At 37.6% G+C, this 23,963-nt stretch overlaps 23 non-coding genes across 23 annotated transcripts; all 23 read left to right on the top strand.

Moving 5' to 3' along the window:
• The first annotated feature begins 2,166 nt into the window (after positions 1–2,166).
• TRNAF-GAA (transfer RNA phenylalanine (anticodon GAA)) lies at positions 2,167–2,239 on the top strand. Its single transcript has one exon. It is a non-coding gene; the product is annotated as a tRNA-Phe (tRNA).
• Positions 2,240–3,053: 814 nt separating this feature from the next.
• Positions 3,054–3,126, top strand: TRNAF-GAA (transfer RNA phenylalanine (anticodon GAA)). The gene has a single exon. It is a non-coding gene; the product is annotated as a tRNA-Phe (tRNA).
• Positions 3,127–3,937: 811 nt separating this feature from the next.
• On the top strand, positions 3,938–4,010 carry TRNAF-GAA (transfer RNA phenylalanine (anticodon GAA)). The gene has a single exon. It is a non-coding gene; the product is annotated as a tRNA-Phe (tRNA).
• An 812-nt stretch (positions 4,011–4,822) lies between these two features.
• Positions 4,823–4,895, top strand: TRNAF-GAA (transfer RNA phenylalanine (anticodon GAA)). The gene has a single exon. It is a non-coding gene; the product is annotated as a tRNA-Phe (tRNA).
• An 813-nt stretch (positions 4,896–5,708) lies between these two features.
• TRNAF-GAA (transfer RNA phenylalanine (anticodon GAA)) lies at positions 5,709–5,781 on the top strand. Its single transcript has one exon. It is a non-coding gene; the product is annotated as a tRNA-Phe (tRNA).
• Positions 5,782–7,468: 1,687 nt separating this feature from the next.
• TRNAF-GAA (transfer RNA phenylalanine (anticodon GAA)) lies at positions 7,469–7,541 on the top strand. Its single transcript has one exon. It is a non-coding gene; the product is annotated as a tRNA-Phe (tRNA).
• Positions 7,542–8,354: 813 nt separating this feature from the next.
• Positions 8,355–8,427, top strand: TRNAF-GAA (transfer RNA phenylalanine (anticodon GAA)). The gene has a single exon. It is a non-coding gene; the product is annotated as a tRNA-Phe (tRNA).
• An 810-nt stretch (positions 8,428–9,237) lies between these two features.
• TRNAF-GAA (transfer RNA phenylalanine (anticodon GAA)) lies at positions 9,238–9,310 on the top strand. Its single transcript has one exon. It is a non-coding gene; the product is annotated as a tRNA-Phe (tRNA).
• Positions 9,311–10,123: 813 nt separating this feature from the next.
• TRNAF-GAA (transfer RNA phenylalanine (anticodon GAA)) lies at positions 10,124–10,196 on the top strand. Its single transcript has one exon. It is a non-coding gene; the product is annotated as a tRNA-Phe (tRNA).
• An 813-nt stretch (positions 10,197–11,009) lies between these two features.
• On the top strand, positions 11,010–11,082 carry TRNAF-GAA (transfer RNA phenylalanine (anticodon GAA)). Its single transcript has one exon. It is a non-coding gene; the product is annotated as a tRNA-Phe (tRNA).
• Positions 11,083–11,895: 813 nt separating this feature from the next.
• TRNAF-GAA (transfer RNA phenylalanine (anticodon GAA)) lies at positions 11,896–11,968 on the top strand. Its single transcript has one exon. It is a non-coding gene; the product is annotated as a tRNA-Phe (tRNA).
• An 814-nt stretch (positions 11,969–12,782) lies between these two features.
• TRNAF-GAA (transfer RNA phenylalanine (anticodon GAA)) lies at positions 12,783–12,855 on the top strand. Its single transcript has one exon. It is a non-coding gene; the product is annotated as a tRNA-Phe (tRNA).
• An 811-nt stretch (positions 12,856–13,666) lies between these two features.
• On the top strand, positions 13,667–13,739 carry TRNAF-GAA (transfer RNA phenylalanine (anticodon GAA)). Its single transcript has one exon. It is a non-coding gene; the product is annotated as a tRNA-Phe (tRNA).
• Positions 13,740–14,553: 814 nt separating this feature from the next.
• On the top strand, positions 14,554–14,626 carry TRNAF-GAA (transfer RNA phenylalanine (anticodon GAA)). The gene has a single exon. It is a non-coding gene; the product is annotated as a tRNA-Phe (tRNA).
• Positions 14,627–14,769: 143 nt separating this feature from the next.
• Positions 14,770–14,842, top strand: TRNAF-GAA (transfer RNA phenylalanine (anticodon GAA)). Its single transcript has one exon. It is a non-coding gene; the product is annotated as a tRNA-Phe (tRNA).
• An 814-nt stretch (positions 14,843–15,656) lies between these two features.
• On the top strand, positions 15,657–15,729 carry TRNAF-AAA (transfer RNA phenylalanine (anticodon AAA)). Its single transcript has one exon. It is a non-coding gene; the product is annotated as a tRNA-Phe (tRNA).
• Positions 15,730–16,539: 810 nt separating this feature from the next.
• Positions 16,540–16,612, top strand: TRNAF-GAA (transfer RNA phenylalanine (anticodon GAA)). Its single transcript has one exon. It is a non-coding gene; the product is annotated as a tRNA-Phe (tRNA).
• An 811-nt stretch (positions 16,613–17,423) lies between these two features.
• On the top strand, positions 17,424–17,496 carry TRNAF-GAA (transfer RNA phenylalanine (anticodon GAA)). The gene has a single exon. It is a non-coding gene; the product is annotated as a tRNA-Phe (tRNA).
• Positions 17,497–18,310: 814 nt separating this feature from the next.
• Positions 18,311–18,383, top strand: TRNAF-GAA (transfer RNA phenylalanine (anticodon GAA)). The gene has a single exon. It is a non-coding gene; the product is annotated as a tRNA-Phe (tRNA).
• Positions 18,384–19,196: 813 nt separating this feature from the next.
• TRNAF-GAA (transfer RNA phenylalanine (anticodon GAA)) lies at positions 19,197–19,269 on the top strand. The gene has a single exon. It is a non-coding gene; the product is annotated as a tRNA-Phe (tRNA).
• A 1,683-nt stretch (positions 19,270–20,952) lies between these two features.
• On the top strand, positions 20,953–21,025 carry TRNAF-GAA (transfer RNA phenylalanine (anticodon GAA)). Its single transcript has one exon. It is a non-coding gene; the product is annotated as a tRNA-Phe (tRNA).
• An 814-nt stretch (positions 21,026–21,839) lies between these two features.
• TRNAF-GAA (transfer RNA phenylalanine (anticodon GAA)) lies at positions 21,840–21,912 on the top strand. The gene has a single exon. It is a non-coding gene; the product is annotated as a tRNA-Phe (tRNA).
• A 1,683-nt stretch (positions 21,913–23,595) lies between these two features.
• On the top strand, positions 23,596–23,668 carry TRNAF-GAA (transfer RNA phenylalanine (anticodon GAA)). The gene has a single exon. It is a non-coding gene; the product is annotated as a tRNA-Phe (tRNA).
• Positions 23,669–23,963: the final 295 nt, after the last annotated feature.

The following is a 23,963-nucleotide window of genomic DNA, read 5'->3' as shown; positions in this document are numbered from 1 at the left end:
TCCAAATGTCAGACGTAGCTGCAATAGCTCATTTGGGAGAGCATTAGACTGAAGATCTATAAGTCCCTGGTTCGATCCTGGGTTTTGGCATGTTTAGTAGCTGTATTTTTGTTACAGAATAGCAATTTACCAGCAGAATCTTTCATTATAAGGTGTTGCTCTTCAAGAACACTTGATGCTCTTTTTTTCCCAACCTAAAACCCCAAATACGACTTCACATCTGTCACAATTAGCTGAAATAGCTCAGTTGGGAGAGCGTTAGACTGAAGATCCCGGGTTTCGGCATATTTAGTTGCTGTTTTTTTTGTTACAGAATAGCAATTTAGCAGCAGAAACTGCCGTGTTCAGGTTCTGTTCTTCAAGAACATTTCATGTTATTACAGTTTGCATTATTATTAGCCCCAATAAAATAATTTCTTATTAGTAGAGCTTGGCGAAATTGCTCAGTTGTGAGAACATTAGACTGAAGATCTAAGGGTGTCTTGTTCAATCCTGGGGTTTAGCATGGTTGGGTATTTGCTTTTGCTACTGAATAGCAATTTAGCAGCAAAAACTGTTGTGTTCAGGTTTTGATCTTGAAAAGCATTTTATGTTATTTCAGTTTGCAAAATCTTTAGCTCCTAAAAAAAGACATTCTTATCAGTATAGCTTGCCAAAATAGCTCAGTTGTGAGAGCAATAGACTGAAGACCTTAAAATCCCTAGTACGATCGTGGGTTTCCACATGTTTGGGTGTTTGCAGTTTGTTACTGAGTAGCAAGTCAGCAAAAAGAAATTTAGCAGCAGAAACTTTCATTTTCAGGTTTCGCCCTCTAGGACACTTGATGTTCTTTCAGTTTGCCTTATCTTAAACACCAAAAAAGACTTTTTAAACGTCAGACTTACACGCAATAGCTCTTTTGTGAGAGCATTAAAATGAAGATCTAAAGGTCCTGGGTTCGATCCCAGGATTCGGCATGTTTAGTTGCTGTATTTTTGTTACAGAATAGCAATTTACCAGCAGAATCTTTCATTATCAGGTGTTGTTCATCAAGAACACTAAATGCTCTTTTTTTTCCCAGCCTAAAACCCCAAATACGGCTTGACATCTTTCACAATTAGCCAAAATAGCTCAGTTTGGAGAGCGTTAGACAGAAGATCTAAAGGTCCCTGGTTCGATACTGGGATTCGGCATATTTAGTTGCTGTTTTTTTGTTACAGAATAGCAATTTAGCAGCAGAAACTGCCGTGTTCAGGTTCTGGTCTTCAAGATCATTTCATGTTATTACAGTTTGCATTATTATTAGCCCCAATAAAAGAATTTCTTATTAGAAGAGCTTGGCGAAATAGCTCAGTTGTGACAACATTAGACTGAAGATCTAAGGGTGTCTTGTTCAATCCTGGGGTTTAGCATGGTTGGGTGTTTGCTTTTGCTACTGAATAGCAATTTAGCAGCAAAAACTGTTGTTTTCAGTTTTTGATCTTGAAAAACATTTGATGTTATTTCAGTTTGCAAAATCTTTAGCTCCAAAAAAAGACATTTTTATCAGTATAGCTTGCCAAAATAGCTCAGTTGTGAGAGCAATAGACTGAAGACCTTAAAATCCCTAGTACGATCGTGGGTTTCCACATGTTTGGGTGTTTGCATTTTGTTACTGAGTAGCAATTCAGCAAAAAGAAATTTAGCAGCAGAAACGTTTATTTTCAGGTTTCGCCCTCTAGGACACTTGATGTTCTTTCAGTTTGCCTTATCTTAAACACCAAAAAAGACTTTCCAAAAGTCTGACGTAGCTGCAATAGCTCATTTGGGAGAGCATTAGACTGAAGATCTATAAGTCCCTGGTTCGGTTTCGGCATGTTTAGTAGCTGTATTTTTGTTACAGAATAGCAATTTACCAGCATAATCTTTCATTATAAGGTGTTGCTCTTCAAGAACACTTGATGCTCTTTTTTTCTTGAAGACCAGAACCTGAACACGGCAGTTTCTGCTGCTAAATTGCTATTCTGTAACAAAAGATTTTGCAAACTGAAATAACATAAAATGTTTTTCAAGATCAAAAACTGAAAACAACAGTTTTTGCTGCTAAATTGCTATTCAGTAGCATAAGGTGTTGCTCTTCAAGAACACTTGATGTTCTTTTTTTCCCAACCTAAAACCCCAAATACGACTTCACATCTGTCACAATTAGCCGAAGTAGCTCAGTTGGGAGAGCGTTAGACTGAAGATCTAAAGGTCCCTGGTTCGATCCCGGGTTTTGGCATATTTAGTTGCTGTTTTTTTTGTTACAGAATAGCAATTTAGCAGCAGAAACTGCCGTGTTCAGGTTCTGGTCTTCAAGAACATTTCATGTTATTACAGTTTGCATTATTATTAGCCCCAATAAAATAATTTCTTATTAGTAGAGCTTGGCGAAATAGCTCAGTTGTGACAACATTAGACTGAAGATCTAAGGGTGTCTTGTTAAATCCTGGGGTTTAGCATGGTTGGGTGTTTGCTTTTGCTACTGAATAGCAATTTAGCAGCAAAAACTGTTGTGTTCAGGTTTTGATCTTGAAAAGCATTTTATGTTATTTCAGTTTGCAAAATCTTTAGCTCCTAAAAAAAGACATTCTTATCAGTATAGCTTGCCAAAATAGCTCAGTTGTGAGAGCAATAGACTGAAGACCTTAAAATCCCTAGTACGATTGTGGGTTTCCACATGTTTGGGTGTTTGCAGTTTGTTACTGAGTAGCAATTCAGCAAAAAGAAATTTAGCAGCAGAAACTTTCATTTTCAGGTTTCGCCCTCTAGGACACTTGATGTTCTTTCAGTTTGCCTTATCTTAAACACCAAAATAGACTTTCTAAACGTCAGACTTACACGCAATATCTCTTTTGTGAGAGCATTAAACTGAAGATCTAAAGGTCCTGGGTTCGATCCCAGGATTCGGCATGTTTAGTTGCTGTATTTTTGTTACAGAATAGCAATTTACCAGCAGAATCTTTCATTATCAGGTGTTGTTCATCAAGAACACTTAATGCTCTTTTTTCCCCAAGCCTAAAACCCCAAATACGGCTTCACATCTTTCACAATTAGGTGAAATAGCTCAGTTGGGAGAGAGGTAGACTGAAGATCTAAAGGTCCCTGGTTCGATCCCGGGTTTCTGCATAATTAGTTGCTGTTTTTTTGTTACAGAATAGCAATTTAGCAGCAGAAACTGCCGTGTTCAGGTTCTGGTCTTCAAGTTCATTTCATGTTATTACAGTTTGCATTATTATTAGCCCCAATAAAATAATTTCTTATTAGTAGAGCTTGGCGAAATAGCTCAGTTGTGAGAACATTAGACTGAAGATCTAAGGGTGTCTTGTTCAATCCTGGGGTTTAGCATGGTTGGGTGTTTGCTTTTGCTACTGAATAGCAATTTAGCAGCAAAAACTGTTGTTTTCAGTTTTTGATCTTGAAAAATTTTTTATGTTATTTCAGTTTGCAAAATCTTTAGCTCCAAAAAAAGACATTCTTATCAGTATAGCTTGCCAAAATAGCTCAGTTGTGAGAGCAATAGACTGAAGACCTTAAAATCCCTAGTACGATCGTGGGTTTCCACTTGTTTGGGTGTATGCATTTTGTTACTGAGTAGCAATTCAGCAAAAAGAAATTTAGCAGCAGAAACGTTTATTTTCAGGTTTCGCCCTCTAGGACACTTGATGTTCTTTCAGTTTGCCTTATCTTAAACACCAAAAAAGACTTTCCAAATGTCAGACGTAGCAGCAAAAGCTGATTTGGGAGAGCATTAGACTGAAGATCTATAAGTCCCTGGTTCGATCCCTGGTTTCGGCATGTTTAGTAGCTGTATTTTTGTTACAGAATAGCAATTTACCAGCAGAATCTTTCATTATAAGGTGTTGCTCTTCAAGAACACTTGATGCTCTTTTTTTCCCAACCTAAAACCCCAAATACGACTTCACATCTGTCACAATTAGGTGAAATAGCTCAGTTGGGAGAGAGGTAGACTGAAGATCTAAAGGTCCCTGGTTCGATCCCGGGTTTCTGCATAATTAGTTGCTGTTTTTTTGTTACAGAATAGCAATTTAGCAGCAGAAACTGCCGTGTTCAGGTTCTGGTCTTCAAGTTCATTTCATGTTATTACAGTTTGCATTATTATTAGCCCCAATAAAATAATTTCTTATTAGTAGAGCTTGGCGAAATAGCTCAGTTGTGAGAACATTAGACTGAAGATCTAAGGGTGTCTTGTTCAATCCTGGGGTTTAGCATGGTTGGGTGTTTGCTTTTGCTACTGAATAGCAATTTAGCAGCAAAAACTGTTGTTTTCAGTTTTTGATCTTGAAAAATTTTTTATGTTATTTCAGTTTGCAAAATCTTTAGCTCCAAAAAAAGACATTCTTATCAGTATAGCTTGCCAAAATAGCTCAGTTGTGAGAGCAATAGACTGAAGACCTTAAAATCCCTAGTACGATCGTGGGTTTCCACATGTTTGGGTGTTTGCAGTTTGTTACTGAGTAGCAATTCAGCAAAAAGAAATTTAGCAGCAGAAACTTTCATTTTCAGGTTTCGCCCTCTAGGACACTTGATGTTCTTTCAGTTTGCCTTATCTTAAACACCAAAAAAGACTTTCTAAACGTCAGACTTACACGCAATAGCTCTTTTGTGAGAGCATTAAACTGAAGATCTAAAGGTCCTGGGTTTGATCCCAGGATTCGGCATGTTTAGTTGCTGTATTTTTGTTACAGAATAGCAATTTACCAGCAGAATCTTTCATTATCAGGTGTTGTTCATCAAGAACACTTAATGCTCTTTTTTTCCCCAGCCTAAAACCCCAAATACGGCTTGACATCTTTCACAATTAGCCAAAATAGCTCAGTTGGGAGAGCGTTAGACTGAAGATCTAAAGGTCCCTGGTTCGATCCCGGGTTTCGGCATATTTAGTTGCTGTTTTTTTGTTACAGAATAGCAATTTAGCAGCAGAAACTGCCGTGTTCAGGTTCTGGTCTTCAAGAACATTTCATGTTTTTACAGTTTGCATTATTATTAGCCCCAATAAAATAATTTCTTATTAGTAGAGCTTGGCGAAATAGCTCAGTTGTGACAACATTAGACTGAAGATCTAAGGGTGTCTTGTTCAATCCTGGGGTTTAGCATGGTTGGGTGTTTGCTTTTGCTACTGAATAGCAATTTAGCAGCAAAAACTGTTGTGTTCAGGTTTTGATCTTGAAAAGCATTTTATGTTATTTCAGTTTGCAAAATCTTTAGCTCCTAAAAAAAGACATTCTTATCAGTATAGCTTGCCAAAATAGCTCAGTTGTGAGAACAATAGACTGAAGACCTTAAAATCCCTAGTATGATCGTGGGTTTCCACATGTTTGGGTGTTTGCAGTTTGTTACTGAGTAGCAAGTCAGCAAAAAGAAATTTAGCAGCAGAAACTTTCATTTTCAGGTTTCGCCCTCAAGGACACTTGATGTTCTTTCAGTTTGCCTTATCTTAAACACCAAAAAAGACTTTCTAAACGTCAGACTTACAAACAATAGCTCTTTTGTGAGAGCATTAAACTGAAGATCTAAAGCTCCTGGGTTCGATCCCAGGATTCGGCATGTTTAGTTGCTGTATTTTTGTTACAGAATAGCAATTTACCAGCAGAATCTTTCATTATCAGGTGTTGTTCATCAAGAACACTTAATGCTCTTTTTTTCCCTAGCCTAAAACCCCAAATACGGCTTCACATCTTTCACAAATAGCCGAAATAGCTCAGTTGGTAGAGCGTTAGACTGAAGATCTAAAGGTCCCTGGTTCGATCCCGGGTTTCGGCATATTTAGTTGCTGTTTTTTTTGTTACAGAATAGCAATTTAGCAGCAGAAACTGCCGTGTTCAGGTTCTGGTCTTCAAGTTCATTTCATGTTATTACAGTTTGCATTATTATTAGCCCCAATAAAAGAATTTCTTATTAGTAGAGCTTGGCGAACTAGCTAAGTTGTGAGAACATTAGACTGAAGATCTAAGGGTGTCTTGTTCAATCCTGGGGTTTAGCATGGTTGGGTGTTTGCTTTTGCTACTGAATAGCAATTTAGCAGCAAAAACTGTTGTTTTCAGTTTTTGATCTTGAAAAACATTTTATGTTATTTCAGTTTGCAAAATCTTTAGCACCAAAAAAAGACATTCTTATCAGTATAGCTTGCCAAAATAGCTCAGTTGTGAGAGCAATAGACTGAAGACCTTAAAATCCCTAGTACGATCGTGGGTTTCCACATGTTTGGGTGTTTGCATTTTGTTACTGAGTAGCAATTCAGCAAAAAGAAATTTAGCAGCAGAAACGTTTATTTTCAGGTTTCGCCCTCTAGGACACTTGATGTTCTTTCAGTTTGCCTTATCTTAAACACCAAAAAAGACTTTCCAAATGTCAGACGTAGCTGCAATAGCACATTTGGGAGAGCATTAGACTGAAGATCTATAAGTCCCTGTTTCGATCCCGGGTTTCGGCATGTTTAGTAGCTGTATTTTTGTTACAGAATAGCAATTTACCAGCAGAATCTTTCATTATAAGGTGTTGCTCTTCAATAACACTTGATGCTCTTTTTTTCCCAACCTAAAACCCCAAATACGACTTCACATCTGTCACAATTAACCGAAATAGCTCAGTTGGGAGAGCGTTAGACTGAAGATCTAAAGGTCCCGGGTTTCGGCATATTTAGTTGCTGTTTTTTTTGTTACAGAATAGCAATTTAGCAGCAGAAACTGCCGTGTTCAGGTTCTGGTCTTCAAGAACATTTCATGTTATTACAGTTTGCATTATTATTAGCCCCAATAAAAGAATTTCTTATTAGTAGAGCTTGGCGAAATAGCTCAGTTGTGACAACATTAGACTGAAGATCTAAGGGTGTCTTGTTCAATCCTGGGGTTTAGCATGGTTGGGTGTTTGCTTTTGCTACTGAATAGCAATTTAGCAGCAAAAACTGTTGTGTTCAGGTTTTGATCTTAAAAAGCATTTTATGTTATTTCAGTTTGCAAAATCTTTAGCTCCTAAAAAAAGACATTCTTATCAGTATAGCTTGCCAAAATAGCTCAGTTGTGAGAGCAATAGACTGAAGACCTTAAAATCCCTAGTACGATCGTGGGTTTCCACATGTTTGGGTGTTTGCAGTTTGTTACTGAGTAGCAATTCAGCAAAAAGAAATTTAGCAGCAGGAACTTTCATTTTCAGGTTTCGCCCTCTAGGACACTTGATGTTCTTTCAGTTTGCCTTATCTTAAACACCAAAAAAGACTTTCTAAACGTCAGACTTACACGCAATAGCTCTTTTGTGAGAGCATTAAACTGAAGATCTAAAGGTCCTGGGTTTGATCCCAGGATTCGGCATGTTTAGTTGCTGTATTTTTGTTACAGAATAGCAATTTACCAGCAGAATCTTTCATTATCAGGTGTTGTTCATCAAGAACACTTAATGCTCTTTTTTTTCCCAGCCTAAAATCCCAAATACGGTTTAACATCTTTCACAATTAGCCGAAATAGCTCAGTTGGGAGAGCGTTAGACTGAAGATCTAAAGGTCCCTGGTTCGATCCCGGGTTTCTGCATATTTAGTTGCTGTTTTTTTGTTACAGAATAGCAATTTAGCAGCAGAAACTGCCGTGTTCAGGTTCTGGTCTTCAAGAACATTTCATGTTTTTACAGTTTGCATTATTATTAGCCCCAATAAAATAATTTCTTATTAGTAGAGCTTGGCGAAATAGCTCAGTTGTGACAACATTAGACTGAAGATCTAAGGGTGTCTTGTTCAATCCTGGGGTTTAGCATGGTTGGGTGTTTGCTTTTGCTACTGAATAGCAATTTAGCAGCAAAAACTGTTGTGTTCAGGTTTTGATCTTGAAAAGCATTTTATGTTATTTCAGTTTGCAAAATCTTTAGCTCCTAAAAAAAGACATTCTTATCAGTATAGCTTGCCAAAATAGCTCAGTTGTGAGAGCAATAGACTGAAGACCTTAAAATCCCTAGTATGATCGTGGGTTTCCACATGTTTGGGTGTTTGCAGTTTGTTACTGAGTAGCAAGTCAGCAAAAAGAAATTTAGCAGCAGAAACTTTCATTTTCAGGTTTCGCCCTCTAGGACACTTGATGTTCTTTCAGTTTGCCTTATCTTAAACACCAAAAAACACTCTCTAAACGTCAGACTTACACACAATAGCTCTTTTGTGAGAGCATTAAACTGAAGATCTAAAGCTCCTGGGTTCGATCCCAGGATTCGGCATGTTTAGTTGCTGTATTTTTGTTACAGAATAGCAATTTACCAGCAGAATCTTTCATTATCAGGTGTTGTTCATCAAGAACACTTAATGCTCTTTTTTTCCCCAGCCTAAAACCCCAAATACGGCTTCACATCTTTCACAATTAGTCGAAATAGCTCAGTTGGTAGAGCGTTAGACTGAAGATCTAAAGGTCCCTGGTTCGATCCCGGATTTCTGCATATTTAGTTGCTGTTTTTTGTTACAGAATAGCAATTTAGCAGCAGAAACTGCCGTGTTCAGGTTCTGGTCTTCAAGTTCATTTCATGTTATTACAGTTTGCATTATTATTAGCCCCAATAAAAGAATTTCTTATTAGTAGAGCTTGGCGAAATAGCTCAGTTGTGAGAACATTAGACTGAAGATCTAAGGGTGTCTTGTTCAATCCTGGGGTTTAGCATGGTTGGGTGTTTGCTTTTGCTACTGAATAGCAATTTAGCAGCAAAAACTGTTGCTTTCAGTTTTTGATCTTGAAAAACATTTTATGTTATTTCAGTTTGCAAAATCTTTAGCTTCAAAAAAAGACATTCTTATCAGTATAGCTTGCCAAAATAGCTCAGTTGTGAGAGCAATAGACTGAAGACCTTAAAATCCATAGTACGATCGTGGGTTTCCACATGTTTGGGTGTTTGCATTTTGTTACTGAGTAGCAATTCAGCAAAAAGAAATTTAGCAGCAGAAACATTTATTTTCAGGTTTCGCCCTCTAGGACACTTGATGTTCTTTCAGTTTGCCTTATCTTAAACACCAAAAAAGACTTTCCAAAGGTCAGACGTAGCTGCAATAGCTCATTTGGGAGAGCATTAGACTGAAGATCTATAAGTCCCTGGTTCGATCCCGGGTTTCGGCATGTTTAGTAGCTGTATTTTTGTTACAGAATAGCAATTTACCAGCAGAATCTTTCATTATAAGGTGTTTCTCTTCAAGAACACTTGATGCTCTTTTTTTCCCAACCTAAAACCCCAAATACGACTTCACATCTGTCACAATTAGCCAAAATAGCTCAGTTGGGAGAGCGTTAGACTGAAGATCTAAAAGTCCCTGGTTCAATCCTGGGTTTCGGCATATTTAGTTGCTGTTTTTTTGTTACAGAATAGCAATTTAACAGCAGAAACTGCCGTGTTCAGGTTCTGGTCTTCAAGAACATTTCATGTTATTACAGTTTGCATTATTATTAGCCCCAATAAAAGAATTTCTTATTAGTAGACCTTGGCGAAATAGCTCAGTTGTGACAACATTAGACTGAAGATCTAAGGGTGTCTTGTTCAATCCTGGGGTTTAGCATGGTTGGGTGTTTGCTTTTGCTACTGAATAGCAATTTAGCAGCAAAAACTGTTGTGTTCAGGTTTTGATCTTGAAAAGCATTTTATGTTATTTCAGTTTGCAAAATCTTTAGCTCCTAAAAAAAGACATTCTTATCAGTATAGCTTGCCAAAATAGCTCAGTTGTGAGAGCAATAGACTGAAGACCTTAAAATCCCTAGTACGATCGTGGGTTTCCACATGTTTGGGTGTTTGCAGTTTGTTACTGAGTAGCAATTCAGCAAAAAGAAATTTAGCAGCAGAAACTTTCATTTTCAGGTTTCGCCCTCTAGGACACTTGATGTTCTTTCAGTTTGCCTTATCTTAAACACCAAAAAAGACTTTCTAAACGTCAGACTTACACGCAATAGCTCTTTTGTGAGAGCATTAAACTGAAGATCTAAAGGTCCTGGGTTTGATCCCAGGATTCGGCATGTTTAGTTGCTGTATTTTTGTTACAGAATAGCAATTTACCAGCAGAATCTTTCATTATCAGGTGTTGTTCATCAAGAACACTTAATGCTCTTTTTTTTCCCAGCCTAAAACACCAAATACGGCTTGACATCTTTCATAATTAGCCGAAATAGCTCAGTTGGGAGAGCGTTAGATTGAAGATCTAAAGGTCCCTGGTTCGATCCCGGGTTTCTGCATATTTAGTTGCTGTTTTTTTGTTACAGAATAGCAATTTAGCAGCAGAAACTGCCGTGTTCAGGTTCTGGTCTTCAAGAACATTTCATGTTTTTACAGTTTGCATTATTATTAGCCCCAATAAAATAATTTCTTATTAGTAGAGCTTGGCGAAATAGCTCAGTTGTGACAACATTAGACTGAAGATCTAAGGGTGTCTTGTTCAATCCTGGGGTTTAGCATGGTTGGGTGTTTGCTTTTGCTACTGAATAGCAATTTAGCAGCAAAAACTGTTGTGTTCAGGTTTTGATCTTGAAAAGCATTTTATGTTATTTCAGTTTGCAAAATCTTTAGCTCCTAAAAAAAGACATTCTTATCAGTATAGCTTGCCAAAATAGCTCAGTTGTGAGAGCAATAGACTGAAGACCTTAAAATCCCTAGTATGATCGTGGGTTTCCACATGTTTGGGTGTTTGCAGTTTGTTACTGAGTAGCAAGTCAGCAAAAAGAAATTTAGCAGCAGAAACTTTCATTTTCAGGTTTCGCCCTCTAGGACACTTGATGTTCTTTCAGTTTGCCTTATCTTAAACACCAAAAAACACTTTCTAAACGTCAGACTTACACACAATAGCTCTTTTGTGAGAGCATTAAACTGAAGATCTAAAGCTCCTGGGTTCGATCCCAGGATTCGGCATGTTTAGTTGCTGTATTTTTGTTACAGAATAGCAATTTACCAGCAGAATCTTTCATTATCAGGTGTTGTTCATCAAGAACACTTAATGCTCTTTTTTTCCCCAGCCTAAAACCCCAAATACGGCTTCACATCTTTCACAATTAGTCGAAATAGCTCAGTTGGTAGAACGTTAGACTGAAGATCTAAAGGTCCCTGGTTCGATCCCGGATTTCTGCATATTTAGTTGCTGTTTTTTTGTTACAGAATAGCAATTTAGCAGCAGAAACTGCCGTGTTCAGGTTCTGGTCTTCAAGTTCATTTCATGTTATTACAGTTTGCATTATTATTAGCCCCAATAAAAGAATTTCTTATTAGTAGAGCTTGGCGAAATAGCTCAGTTGTGAGAACATTAGACTGAAGATCTAAGGGTGTCTTGTTCAATCCTGGGGTTTAGCATGGTTGGGTGTTTGCTTTTGCTACTGAATAGCAATTTAGCAGCAAAAACTGTTGTTTTCAGTTTTTGATCTTGAAAAACATTTTATGTTATTTCAGTTTGCAAAATCTTTAGCTCCAAAAAAAAAGACATTTTTATCAGTATAGCTTGCCAAAATAGCTCAGTTGTGAGAGCAATAGACTGAAGACCTTAAAATCCCTAGTACGATCGTGGGTTTCCACATGTTTGGGTGTTTGCATTTTGTTACTGAGTTGCAATTCAGCAAAAAGAAATTTAGCAGCAGAAACGTTTATTTTCAGGTTTCGCCCTCTAGGACACTTGATGTTCTTTCAGTTTGCCTTATCTTAAACACCAAAAAAGACTTTCCAAATGTCAGATGTAGCTGCAATAGCTCATTTGGGAGAGCATTAGACTGAAGATCTATAAGTCCCTTGTTCGATCCCGGGTTTCGGCATGTTTAGTAGCTGTATTTTTGTTACAGAATAGCAATTTACCAGCAGAATCTTTCATTATATGGTGTTGCTCTTCAAGAACACTTGATGCTCTTTTTTTCCCAACCTAAAACCCCAAATACGACTTCACATCTGTCACAATTAGCCGAAGTAGCTCAGTTGGGAGAGCGTTAGACTGAAGATCTAAAGGTCCCTGGTTCGATCCCGGGTTTTGGCATATTTAGTTGCTGTTTTTTTTGTTACAGAATAGCAATTTAGCAGCAGAAACTGCCATGTTCAGGTTCTGGTCTTCAAGAACATTTCATGTTATTACAGTTTGCATTATTATTAGCCCCAATAAAAGAATTTCTTATTAGTAGAGCTTGGCGAAATAGCTCAGTTGTGACAACATTAGACTGAAGATCTAAGGGTGTCTTGTTCAATCCTGGGGTTTAGCATGGTTGGGTGTTTGCTTTTGCTACTGAATAGCAATTTAGCAGCAGAAACTGTTGTGTTCAGGTTTTGATCTTGAAAAGCATTTTATGTTATTTCAGTTTGCAAAATCTTTAGCTCCTAAAAAAAGACATTCTTATCAGTATAGCTTGCCAAAATAGCTCAGTTGTGAGAGCAATAGACTGAAGACCTTAAAATCCCTAGTACGATCGTGGGTTTCCACATGTTTGGGTGTTTGCAGTTTGTTACTGAGTAGCAATTCAGCAAAAAGAAATTTAGCAGCAGAAACTTTCATTTTCAGGTTTCGCCCTCTAGGACACTTGATGTTCTTTCAGTTTGCCTTATCTTGAACACCAAAAAAGACTTTCTAAACGTCAGACTTACACGCAATATCTCTTTTGTGAGAGCATTCAACTGAAGATCTAAAGGTCCTGGGTTCGATCCCAGGATTCGGCATGTTTAGTTGCTGTATTTTTGTTACAGAATAGCAATTTACCAGCAGAATCTTTCATTATCAGGTGTTGTTCATCAAGAACACTTAATGCTCTTTTTTTCCCCAGCCTAAAACCCCAAATACGGCTTGACATCTTTCACAATTAGCCGAAATAGCTCATTTGGGAGAGTGTTAGACTGAAGATCTAAAGGTCCCTGGTTCAATACCGGGTTTCGGCATATTTAGTTGCTGGTTTTTTGTTACAGAATGGCAATTTAGCAGCAGAAACTGCCGTGTTCAGGTTCTGGTCTTCAAGAACATTTCATGTTTTTACAGTTTGCATTATTATTAGCCCCAATAAAAGAATTTCTTATTAGTAGAGCTTGGCGAAATAGCTCAGTTGTGAGAACATTAGACTGAAGATCTAAGGGTGTCTTGTTCAATCCTGGGGTTTAGCATGGTTGGGTGTTTGCTTTTGCTACTGAATAGCAATTTAGCAGCAAAAACTGTTGTTTTCAGTTTTTGATCTTGAAAAACATTTTATGTTATTTCAGTTTGCAAAATCTTTAGCTCCAAAAGAAGACATTCTTATCAGTATAGCTTGCCAAAATAGCTCAGTTGTGAGAGCAATAGACTGAAGACCTTAAAATCCCTAGTACGATTGTGGGTTTCCACATGTTTGGGTGTTTGCAGTTTGTTACTGAGTAGCAATTCAGCAAAAAGAAATTTAGCAGCAGAAACTTTCATTTTCAGGTTTCGCCCTCTAGGACACTTGATGTTCTTTCAGTTTGCCTTATCTTAAACACCAAAAAAGACTTTCCAAATGTCAGACGTAGCTGCAATAGCTCATTTGGGAGAGCATTAGAATGAAGATCTATAAGTCCCTGGTTCGATCCCGGGTTTCGGCATGTTTAGTAGCTGTATTTTTGTTACAGAATAGCAATTTACCAGCAGAATCTTTCATTATAAGGTGTTGCTCTTCAAGAACACTTGATGCTCTTTTTTTCCCAACCTAAAACCCCAAATACGACTTAACATCTGTCAGAATTAGCCGAAATAGCTCAGTTGGGAGAGCGTTAGACTGAAGATCTAAAGGTCCCTGGTTCGATCCCGGGTTTCGGCGTATTTAGTTGCGGTTTTTTTTGTTACAGAATAGCAATTTAGCAGCAGAAACTGCCGTGTTCAGGTTCTGGTCTTCAAGAACATTTCATGTTATTACAGTTTGCATTATTATTAGCCCCAATAAAAGAATTTCTTATTAGTAGACCTTGGCGAAATAGCTCAGTTGTGACAACATTAGACTGAAGATCTAAGGGTGTCTTGTTCAATCCTGGGGTTTAGCATGGTTGGGTGTTTGCTTTTGCTACTGAATAGCAATTTAGCAGCAAAAACTGTTGTGTTCAGGTTTTGATCTTGAAAAGCATTTTATGTTATTTCAGTTTGCAAAATCTTTAGCTCCTAAAAAAAGACATTCTTATCAGTATAGCTTGCCAAAATAGCTCAGTTGTGAGAGCAATAGACTGAAGACCTTAAAATCCCTAGTACGATCGTGGGTTTCCACATGTTTGGGTGTTTGCAGTTTGTTACTGAGTAGCAATTCAGCAAAAAGAAATTTAGCAGCAGAAACTTTCATTTTCAGGTTTCGCCCTCTAGGACACTTGATGTTCTTTCAGTTTGCCTTATCTTAAACACCAAAAAAGACTTTCTAAACGTCAGACTTACACGCAATAGCTCTTTTGTGAGAGCATTAAACTGAAGATCTAAAGGTCCTGGGTTTGATCCCAGGATTCGGCATGTTTAGTTGCTGTATTTTTGTTACAGAATAGCAATTTACCAGCAGAATCTTTCATTATCAGGTGTTGTTCATCAAGAACACTTAATGCTCTTTTTTTCCCCAGCCTAAAACCCCAAATACGGCTTGACATTTTTCACAATTAGCCGAAATAGCTCAGTTGGGAGAGCGTTAGACTGAAGATCTAAAGGTCCCTGTTTCGATCCTGGGTTTCGGCATATTTAGTTGCTGTTTTTTTTGTTACAGAATAGCAATTTACCAGCAGAATCTTTCATTATAAAGTGTTGCTCTTCAAGAACACTTGATGCTCTTTTTTTCCCAACCTAAAACCCCAAATACGACTTCACATCTGTCACAATTAGCCGAAATAGCTCAGTTGGGAGAGCGTTAGACTGAAGATCTAAAGGTCCCTGGTTCGATCCCGGGTTTCGGCATATTTAGTTGCTGTTTTTTTTGTTACAGAATAGCAATTTAGCAGCAGAAACTGCCGTGTTCAGGTTCTGGTCTTCAAGAACATTTCATGTTATTACAGTTTGCATTATTATTAGCCCCAATAAAATAATTTCTTATTAGTAGAGCTTGGCGAAATAGCTCAGTTGTGACAACATTAGACTGAAGATCTAAGGGTGTCTTGTTCAATCCTGGGGTTTAGCATGGTTGGGTGTTTGCTTTTGCTACTGAATAGCAATTTAGCAGCAAAAACTGTTGTGTTCAGGTTTTGATCTTGAAAAGCATTTTATGTTATTTCAGTTTGCAAAATCTTTAGCTCCTAAAAAAAGACATTCTTATCAGTATAGCTTGCCAAAATAGCTCAGTTGTGAGAGCAATAGACTGAAGACCTTAAAATCCCTAGTACGATCGTGGGTTTCCACATGTTTGGGTGTTTGCAGTTTGTTACTGAGTAGCAATTCAGCAAAAAGAAATTTAGCAGCAGAAACTTTCATTTTCAGGTTTCGCCCTCTAGGACACTTGATGTTCTTTCAGTTTGCCTTATCTTAAACACCAAAAAAGACTTTCTAAACGTCAGACTTACACGCAATAGCTCTTTTGTGAGAGCATTAAACTGAAGATCTAAAGCTCCTGGGTTCGATCCCAGGATTCGGCATGTTTAGTTGCTGTATTTTTGTTACAGAATAGCAATTTACCAGCAGAATCTTTCATTATCAGGTGTTGTTCATCAAGAACACTTAATGCTCTTTTTTTCCCCAGCCTAAAACCCCAAATACGGCTTCACATTTTTCACAATTAGTCGAAATAGCTCAGTTGGTAGAGCGTTAGACTAAAGATCTAAAGGTCCCTGGTTCGATCCCGGATTTCTGCATATTTAGTTGCTGTTTTTTGTTACAGAATAGCAATTTAGCAGCAGAAACTGCCGTGTTCAGGTTCTGGTCTTCAAGTTCATTTCATGTTATTACAGTTTGCATTATTATTAGCCCCAATAAAAGAATTTCTTATTAGTAGAGCTTGGCGAAATAGCTCAGTTGTGAGAACATTAGACTGAAGATCTAAGGGTGTCTTGTTCAATCCTGGGGTTTAGCATGGTTGGGTGTTTGCTTTTGCTACTGAATAGCAATTTAGCAGCAAAAACTGTTGTTTTCAGTTTTTGATCTTGAAAAACATTTTATGTTATTTCAGTTTGCAAAATCTTTAGCTTCAAAAAAAGACATTCTTATCAGTATAGCTTGCCAAAATAGCTCAGTTGTGAGAGCAATAGACTGAAGACCTTAAAATCCCTAGTACGATCGTGGGTTTCTACATGTTTGGGTGTTTGCATTTTGTTACTGAGTAGCAATTCAGCAAAAAGAAATTTAGCAGCAGAAACGTTTATTTTCAGGTTTCGCCCTCTAGGACACTTGATGTTCTTTCAGTTTGCCTTTTCTTAAACACCAAAAAAGACTTTCCAAAGGTCAGACGTAGCTGCAATAGCTCATTTGGGAGAGCATTAGACTGAAGATCTATAAGTCCCTGGTTCGATCCCGGGTTTCGGCATGTTTAGTAGCTGTATTTTTGTTACAGAATAGCAATTTACCAGCAGAATCTTTCATTATAAGGTGTTTCTCTTCAAGAACACTTGATGCTCTTTTTTTCCCAACCTAAAACCCCAAATACGACTTCACATCTGTCACAATTAGCCGAAATAGCTCAGTTGGGAGAGCGTTAGACTGAAGATCTAAAAGTCCCTGGTTCGATCCTGGGTTTCGGCATATTTAGGTGCTGTTTTTTTGTTACAGAATAGCAATTTAACAGCAGAAACTGCCGTGTTCAGGTTCTGGTCTTCAAGAACATTTCATGTTATTACAGTTTGCATTATTATTAGCCCCAATAAAAGAATTTCTTATTAGTAGAGCTTGGCGAAATAGCTCAGTTGTGACAACATTAGACTGAAGATCTAAGGGTGTCTTGTTCAATCCTGGGGTTTAGCATGGTTGGGTGTTTGCTTTTGCTACTGAATAGCAATTTAGCAGCAAAAACTGTTGTTTTCAGTTTTTGATCTTGAAAAACATTTTATGTTATTTCAGTTTGCAAAATCTTTAGCTCCAAAAGAAGACATTCTTATCAGTATAGCTTGCCAAAATAGCTCAGTTGTGAGAGCAATAGACTGAAGACCTTAAAATCCCTAGTACGATCGTGGGTTTCCACATGTTTGGGTGTTTGCATTTTGTTACTGAGTAGCAATTCAGCAAAAAGAAATTTAGCAGCAGAAACGTTTATTTTCAGGTTTCGCCCTCTAGGACACTTGATGTTCTTTCAGTTTGCCTTATCTTAAACACCAAAAAAGACTTTCCAAATGTCAGACGTAGCTGCAATAGCTCATTTGGGAGAGCATTAGACTGAAGATCTATAAGTCCCTGGTTCGATCCCGGGTTTCGGCATGTTTAGTAGCTGTATTTTTGTTACAGAATAGCAATTTAACAGCAGAATCTTTCATTATAAGGTGTTGCTCTTCAAGAACACTTGATGCTCTTTTTTTCCCAACCTAAAACCCCAAATACGACTTCACATCTGTCACAATTAGCCGAAGTAGCTCAGTTGGGAGAGCGTTAGACTGAAGATCTAAAGGTCCCTGGTTCGATCCCGGGTTTCGGCATATTTAGTTGCTGTTTTTTTTGTTACAGAATAGCAATTTAGCAGCAGAAACTGCCGTGTTCAGGTTCTGGTCTTCAAGAACATTTCATGTTATTACAGTTTGCATTATTATTAGCCTCAATAAAAGAATTTCTTATTAGTAGAGCTTGGCGAAATAGCTCAGTTGTGACAACATTAGACTGAAGATCTAAGGGTGTCTTGTTCAATCCTGGGGTTTAGCATGGTTGGGTGTTTGCTTTTGCTACTGAATAGCAATTTAGCAGCAAAAACTGTTGTGTTCAGGTTTTGATCTTGAAAAGCATTTTATGTTATTTCAGTTTGCAAAATCTTTAGCTCCTAAAAAAAGACATTCTTATCAGTATAGCTTGCCAAAATAGCTCAGTTGTGAGAGCAATAGACTGAAGACCTTAAAATCCCTAGTACGATCGTGGGTTTCCACATGTTTGGGTGTTTGCAGTTTGTTACTGAGTAGCAATTCAGCAAAAAGAAATTTAGCAGCAGAAACTTTCATTTTCAGGTTTCGCCCTCTAGGACACTTGATGTTCTTTCAGTTTGCCTTATCTTAAACACCAAAAAAGACTTTCTAAACGTCAGACTTACACGCAATAGCTCTTTTGTGAGAGCATTAAACTGAAGATCTAAAGGTCCTGGGTTTGATCCCAGGATTCGGCATGTTTAGTTGCTGTATTTTTGTTACAGAATAGCAATTTACCAGCAGAATCTTTCATTATCAGGTGTTGTTCATCAAGAACACTTAATGCTCTTTTTTTTCCCAGCCTAAAACCCCAAATACGGCTTGACATCTTTCATAATTAGCCGAAATAGCTCAGTTGGGAGAGCGTTAGACTGAAGATCTAAAGGTCCCTGGTTCGATCCTGGGTTTCTGCATATTTAGTTGCTGTTTTTTTGTTACAGAATAGCAATTTAGCAGCAGAAACTGCCGTGTTCAGGTTCTGGTCTTAAAGAACATTTCATGTTTTTACAGTTTGCATTATTATTAGCCCCAATAAAATAATTTCTTATTAGTAGAGCTTGGCAAAATAGCTCAGTTGTGACAACATTAGACTGAAGATCTAAGGGTGTCTTGTTCAATCCTGGGGTTTAGCATGGTTGGGTGTTTGCTTTTGCTACTGAATAGCAATTTAGCAGCAAAAACTGTTGTGTTCAGGTTTTGATCTTGAAAAGCATTTTATGTTATTTCAGTTTGCAAAATCTTTAGCTCCTAAAAAAAGACATTCTTATCAGTATAGCTTGCCAAAATAGCTCAGTTGTGAGAGCAATAGACTGAAGACCTTAAAATCCCTAGTATGATCGTGCGTTTCCACATGTTTGGGTGTTTGCAGTTTGTTACTGAGTAGCAAGTCAGCAAAAAGAAATTTAGCAGCAGAAACTTTCATTTTCAGGTTTCGCCCTCTAGGACACTTGATGTTCTTTCAGTTTGCCTTATCTTAAACACCAAAAAACACTTTCTAAACGTCAGACTTACACACAATAGCTCTTTTGTGAGAGCATTAAACTGAAGATCTAAAGCTCCTGGGTTCGATCCCAGGATTCGGCATGTTTAGTTGCAGTATTTTTGTTACAGAATAGCAATTTACCAGCAGAATCTTTCATTATCAGGTGTTGTTCATCAAGAACACTTAATGCTCTTTTTTTCCCCAGCCTAAAACCCCAAATACGGCTTCACATCTTTCACAATTAGTCGAAATAGCTCAGTTGGTAGAACGTTAGACTGAAGATCTAAAGGTCCCTGGTTCGATCCCGGATTTCTGCATATTTAGTTGCTGTTTTTTTGTTACAGAATAGCAATTTAGCAGCAGAAACTGCCGTGTTCAGGTTCTGGTCTTCAAGTTCATTTCATGTTATTACAGTTTGCATTATTATTAGCCCCAATAAAAGAATTTCTTATTAGTAGAGCTTGGCGAAATAGCTCAGTTGTGAGAACATTAGACTGAAGATCTAAGGGTGTCTTGTTCAATCCTGGGGTTTAGCATGGTTGGGTGTTTGCTTTTGCTACTGAATAACAATTTAGCAGCAAAAATTGTTGTTTTCAGTTTTTGATCTTGAAAAACATTTTATGTTATTTCAGTTTGCAAAATCTTTAGCTCCAAAAAAAGACATTTTTATCAGTATAGCTTGCCAAAATAGCTCAGTTGTGAGAGCAATAGACTGAAGACCTTAAAATCCCTAGTACGATCGTGGGTTTCCACATGTTTGGGTGTTTGCATTTTGTTACTGAGTAGCAATTCAGCAAAAAGAAATTTAGCAGCAGAAACGTTTATTTTCAGGTTTTGCCCTCTAGGACACTTGATGTTCTTTCAGTTTGCCTTATCTTAAACACCAAAAAAGACTTTCCAAATGTCAGACGTAGCTGCAATAGCTCATTTGGGAGACCATTAGACTGAAGATCTATAAGTCCCTGGTTCGATCTCGGGTTTCGGCATGTTTAGTAGCTGTATTTTTGTTACAGAATAGCAATTTACCAGCAGATTCTTTCATTATAAGGTGTTGCTCTTCATGAACACTTGATGCTCTTTTTTCCCAACCTAAAACCCCAAATACAACTTCACATCTGTCACAATTAGCCAAAGTAGCTCAGTTGGGAGAGCGTCAGACTGAAGATCTAAAGGTCCCGGGTTTCGGCATATTTAGTTGCTGTTTTTTTTGTTACAGAATAGCAATTTAGCAGCAGAAACTGCCGTGTTCAGGTTCTGGTCTTCAAGAACATTTCATGTTATTACAGTTTGCATTATTATTAGCCCCAATAAAATAATTTCTTATTAGTAGAGCTTGGCGAAATAGCTCAGTTGTGAGAACATTAGACTGCAGATCTAAGGGTGTCTTGTTCAATCCTGGGGTTTAGCATGGTTGGGTGTTTGCTTTTGCTACTGAATAGCAATTTAGCAGCAAAAGCTGTTGTTTTCAGTTTTTGATCTTGAAAAACATATTATGTTATTTCAGTTTGCAAAATCTTTAGCTCCAAAAAAAGACATTTTTATCAGTATAGCTTGCCAAAATAGCTCAGTTGTGAGAGCAATAGACTGAAGACCTTAAAATCCCTAGTACGATCGTGGGTTTCCACATGTTTGGGTGTTTGCATTTTGTTACTCAGTAGCAATTTAGCAAAAAGAAATTTAGCAGCAGAAACTTTTATTTTCAGGTTTCGCCCTCTAGGACACTTGATGTCCTTTCAGTTTGCCTTATCTTAAACACCAAAAAAGACTTTCCAAATGTCAGATGTAGCTGCAATAGCTCATTTGTGAGAGCATTAGACTGAAGATCTATAAGTCCCTGGTTCGATCCCGGGTTTCGGCATGTTTAGTAGCTGTATTTTTGTTACAGAATAGCAATTTACCAGCAGAATCTTTCATTATAAGGTGTTGCTCTTCAAGAACACTTGATGCTCTTTTTTTCCCAACCTAAAACCCCAAATACGACTTCACATCTGTCGCAATTAGCCGAAGTAGCTCAGTTGGGAGAGCGTTAGACTGAAGATCTAAAGGTCCCTGGTTCGATCCTGGGTTTCGGCATATTTAGTTGCTGTTTTTTTTGTTACAGAATAGCAATTTAGCAGCAGAAACTGCCGTGTTCAGGTTCTGGTCTTCAAGAACATTTCATGTTATTACAGTTTGCATTATTATTAGCCCCAATAAAAGAATTTCTTATTAGTAGAGCTTGGCGAAATAGCTCAGTTGTGACAACATTAGACTGAAGATCTAAGGGTGTCTTGTTCAATCCTGGGGTTTAGCATGGTTGGGTGTTTGCTTTTGCTACTGAATAGCAATTTAGCAGCAAAAACTGTTGTGTTCAGGTTTTGATCTTGAAAAGCATTTTATGTTATTTCAGTTTGCAAAATCTTTAGCTCCTAAAAAAAGACATTCTTATCAGTATAGCTTGCCAAAATAGCTCAGTTGTGAGAGCAATAGACTGAAGACCTTAAAATCCCTAGTGCGATCGTGGGTTTCCACATGTTTGGGTGTTTGCAGTTTGTTACTGAGTAGCAATTCAGCAAAAAGAAATTTAGCAGCAGAAACTTTCATTTTCAGGTTTCGCCCTCTAGGACACTTGATGTTCTTTCAGTTTGCCTTATCTTAAACACCAAAAAAGACTTTCTAAACGTCAGACTTACACGCAATATCTCTTTTGTGAGAGCATTAAACTGAAGATCTAAAGGTCCTGGGTTTGATCCCAGGATTCGGCATGTTTAGTTGCTGTATTTTTGTTACAGAATAGCAATTTACCAGCAGAATCTTTCATTATCAGGTGTTGTTCATCAAGAACACTTAATGCTCTTTTTTTTCCCAGCCTAAAACCCCAAATACGGCTTGACATCTTTCTCAATTAGCCGAAATAGCTCAGTTGGGAGAGCTTTAGACTGAAGATCTAAAGGTCCCTGGTTCGATCCTGGGTTTCTGCATATTTAGTTGCTGTTTTTTTGTTACAGAATAGCAATTTAGCAGCAGAAACTGCCGTGTTCAGGTTCTGGTCTTCAAGATCATTTCATGTTATTACAGTTTGCATTATTATTAGCCCCAATAAAAGAATTTCTTATTAGTAGAGCTTGGCGAAATAGCTCAGTTGTGAGAACATTAGACTGAAGATCTAAGGGTGTCTTGTTCAATCCTGGGGTTTAGCATGGTTGGGTGTTTGCTTTTGCTACTGAATAACAATTTAGCAGCAAAAATTGTTGTTTTCAGTTTTTGATCTTGAAAAACATTTTATGTTATTTCAGTTTGCAAAATCTTTAGCTCCAAAAAAAGACATTTTTATCAGTATAGCTTGCCAAAATAGCTCAGTTGTGAGAGCAATAGACTGAAGACCTTAAAATCCCTAGTACGATCGTGGGTTTCCACATGTTTGGGTGTTTGCATTTTGTTACTGAGTAGCAATTCAGCAAAAAGAAATTTAGCAGCAGAAACGTTTATTTTCAGGTTTTGCCCTCTAGGACACTTGATGTTCTTTCAGTTTGCCTTATCTTAAACACCAAAAAAGACTTTCCAAATGTCAGACGTAGCTGCAATAGCTCATTTGGGAGACCATTAGACTGAAGATCTATAAGTCCCTGGTTCGATCTCGGGTTTCGGCATGTTTAGTAGCTGTATTTTTGTTACAGAATAGCAATTTACCAGCAGATTCTTTCATTATAAGGTGTTGCTCTTCATGAACACTTGATGCTCTTTTTTCCCAACCTAAAACCCCAAATACAACTTCACATCTGTCACAATTAGCCAAAGTAGCTCAGTTGGGAGAGCGTCAGACTGAAGATCTAAAGGTCCCGGGTTTCGGCATATTTAGTTGCTGTTTTTTTTGTTACAGAATAGCAATTTAGCAGCAGAAACTGCCGTGTTCAGGTTCTGGTCTTCAAGAACATTTCATGTTATTACAGTTTGCATTATTATTAGCCCCAATAAAATAATTTCTTATTAGTAGAGCTTGGCGAAATAGCTCAGTTGTGAGAACATTAGACTGCAGATCTAAGGGTGTCTTGTTCAATCCTGGGGTTTAGCATGGTTGGGTGTTTGCTTTTGCTACTGAATAGCAATTTAGCAGCAAAAGCTGTTGTTTTCAGTTTTTGATCTTGAAAAACATATTATGTTATTTCAGTTTGCAAAATCTTTAGCTCCAAAAAAAGACATTTTTATCAGTATAGCTTGCCAAAATAGCTCAGTTGTGAGAGCAATAGACTGAAGACCTTAAAATCCCTAGTACGATCGTGGGTTTCCACATGTTTGGGTGTTTGCATTTTGTTACTCAGTAGCAATTTAGCAAAAAGAAATTTAGCAGCAGAAACTTTTATTTTCAGGTTTCGCCCTCTAGGACACTTGATGTCCTTTCAGTTTGCCTTATCTTAAACACCAAAAAAGACTTTCCAAATGTCAGATGTAGCTGCAATAGCTCATTTGTGAGAGCATTAGACTGAAGATCTATAAGTCCCTGGTTCGATCCCGGGTTTCGGCATGTTTAGTAGCTGTATTTTTGTTACAGAATAGCAATTTACCAGCAGAATCTTTCATTATAAGGTGTTGCTCTTCAAGAACACTTGATGCTCTTTTTTTCCCAACCTAAAACCCCAAATACGACTTCACATCTGTCGCAATTAGCCGAAGTAGCTCAGTTGGGAGAGCGTTAGACTGAAGATCTAAAGGTCCCTGGTTCGATCCTGGGTTTCGGCATATTTAGTTGCTGTTTTTTTTGTTACAGAATAGCAATTTAGCAGCAGAAACTGCCGTGTTCAGGTTCTGGTCTTCAAGAACATTTCATGTTATTACAGTTTGCATTATTATTAGCCCCAATAAAAGAATTTCTTATTAGTAGAGCTTGGCGAAATAGCTCAGTTGTGACAACATTAGACTGAAGATCTAAGGGTGTCTTGTTCAATCCTGGGGTTTAGCATGGTTGGGTGTTTGCTTTTGCTACTGAATAGCAATTTAGCAGCAAAAACTGTTGTGTTCAGGTTTTGATCTTGAA

The sequence above is a fragment of the Pseudophryne corroboree genome, unplaced genomic scaffold (genome assembly GCF_028390025.1).
Source record: "Pseudophryne corroboree isolate aPseCor3 unplaced genomic scaffold, aPseCor3.hap2 scaffold_801, whole genome shotgun sequence".
Classification (NCBI taxonomy): Eukaryota; Metazoa; Chordata; class Amphibia; order Anura; family Myobatrachidae; genus Pseudophryne; species Pseudophryne corroboree.
Note: the sequence above shows the minus strand (reverse complement) of the source record. Positions and strands in the feature narration are given on the sequence as shown.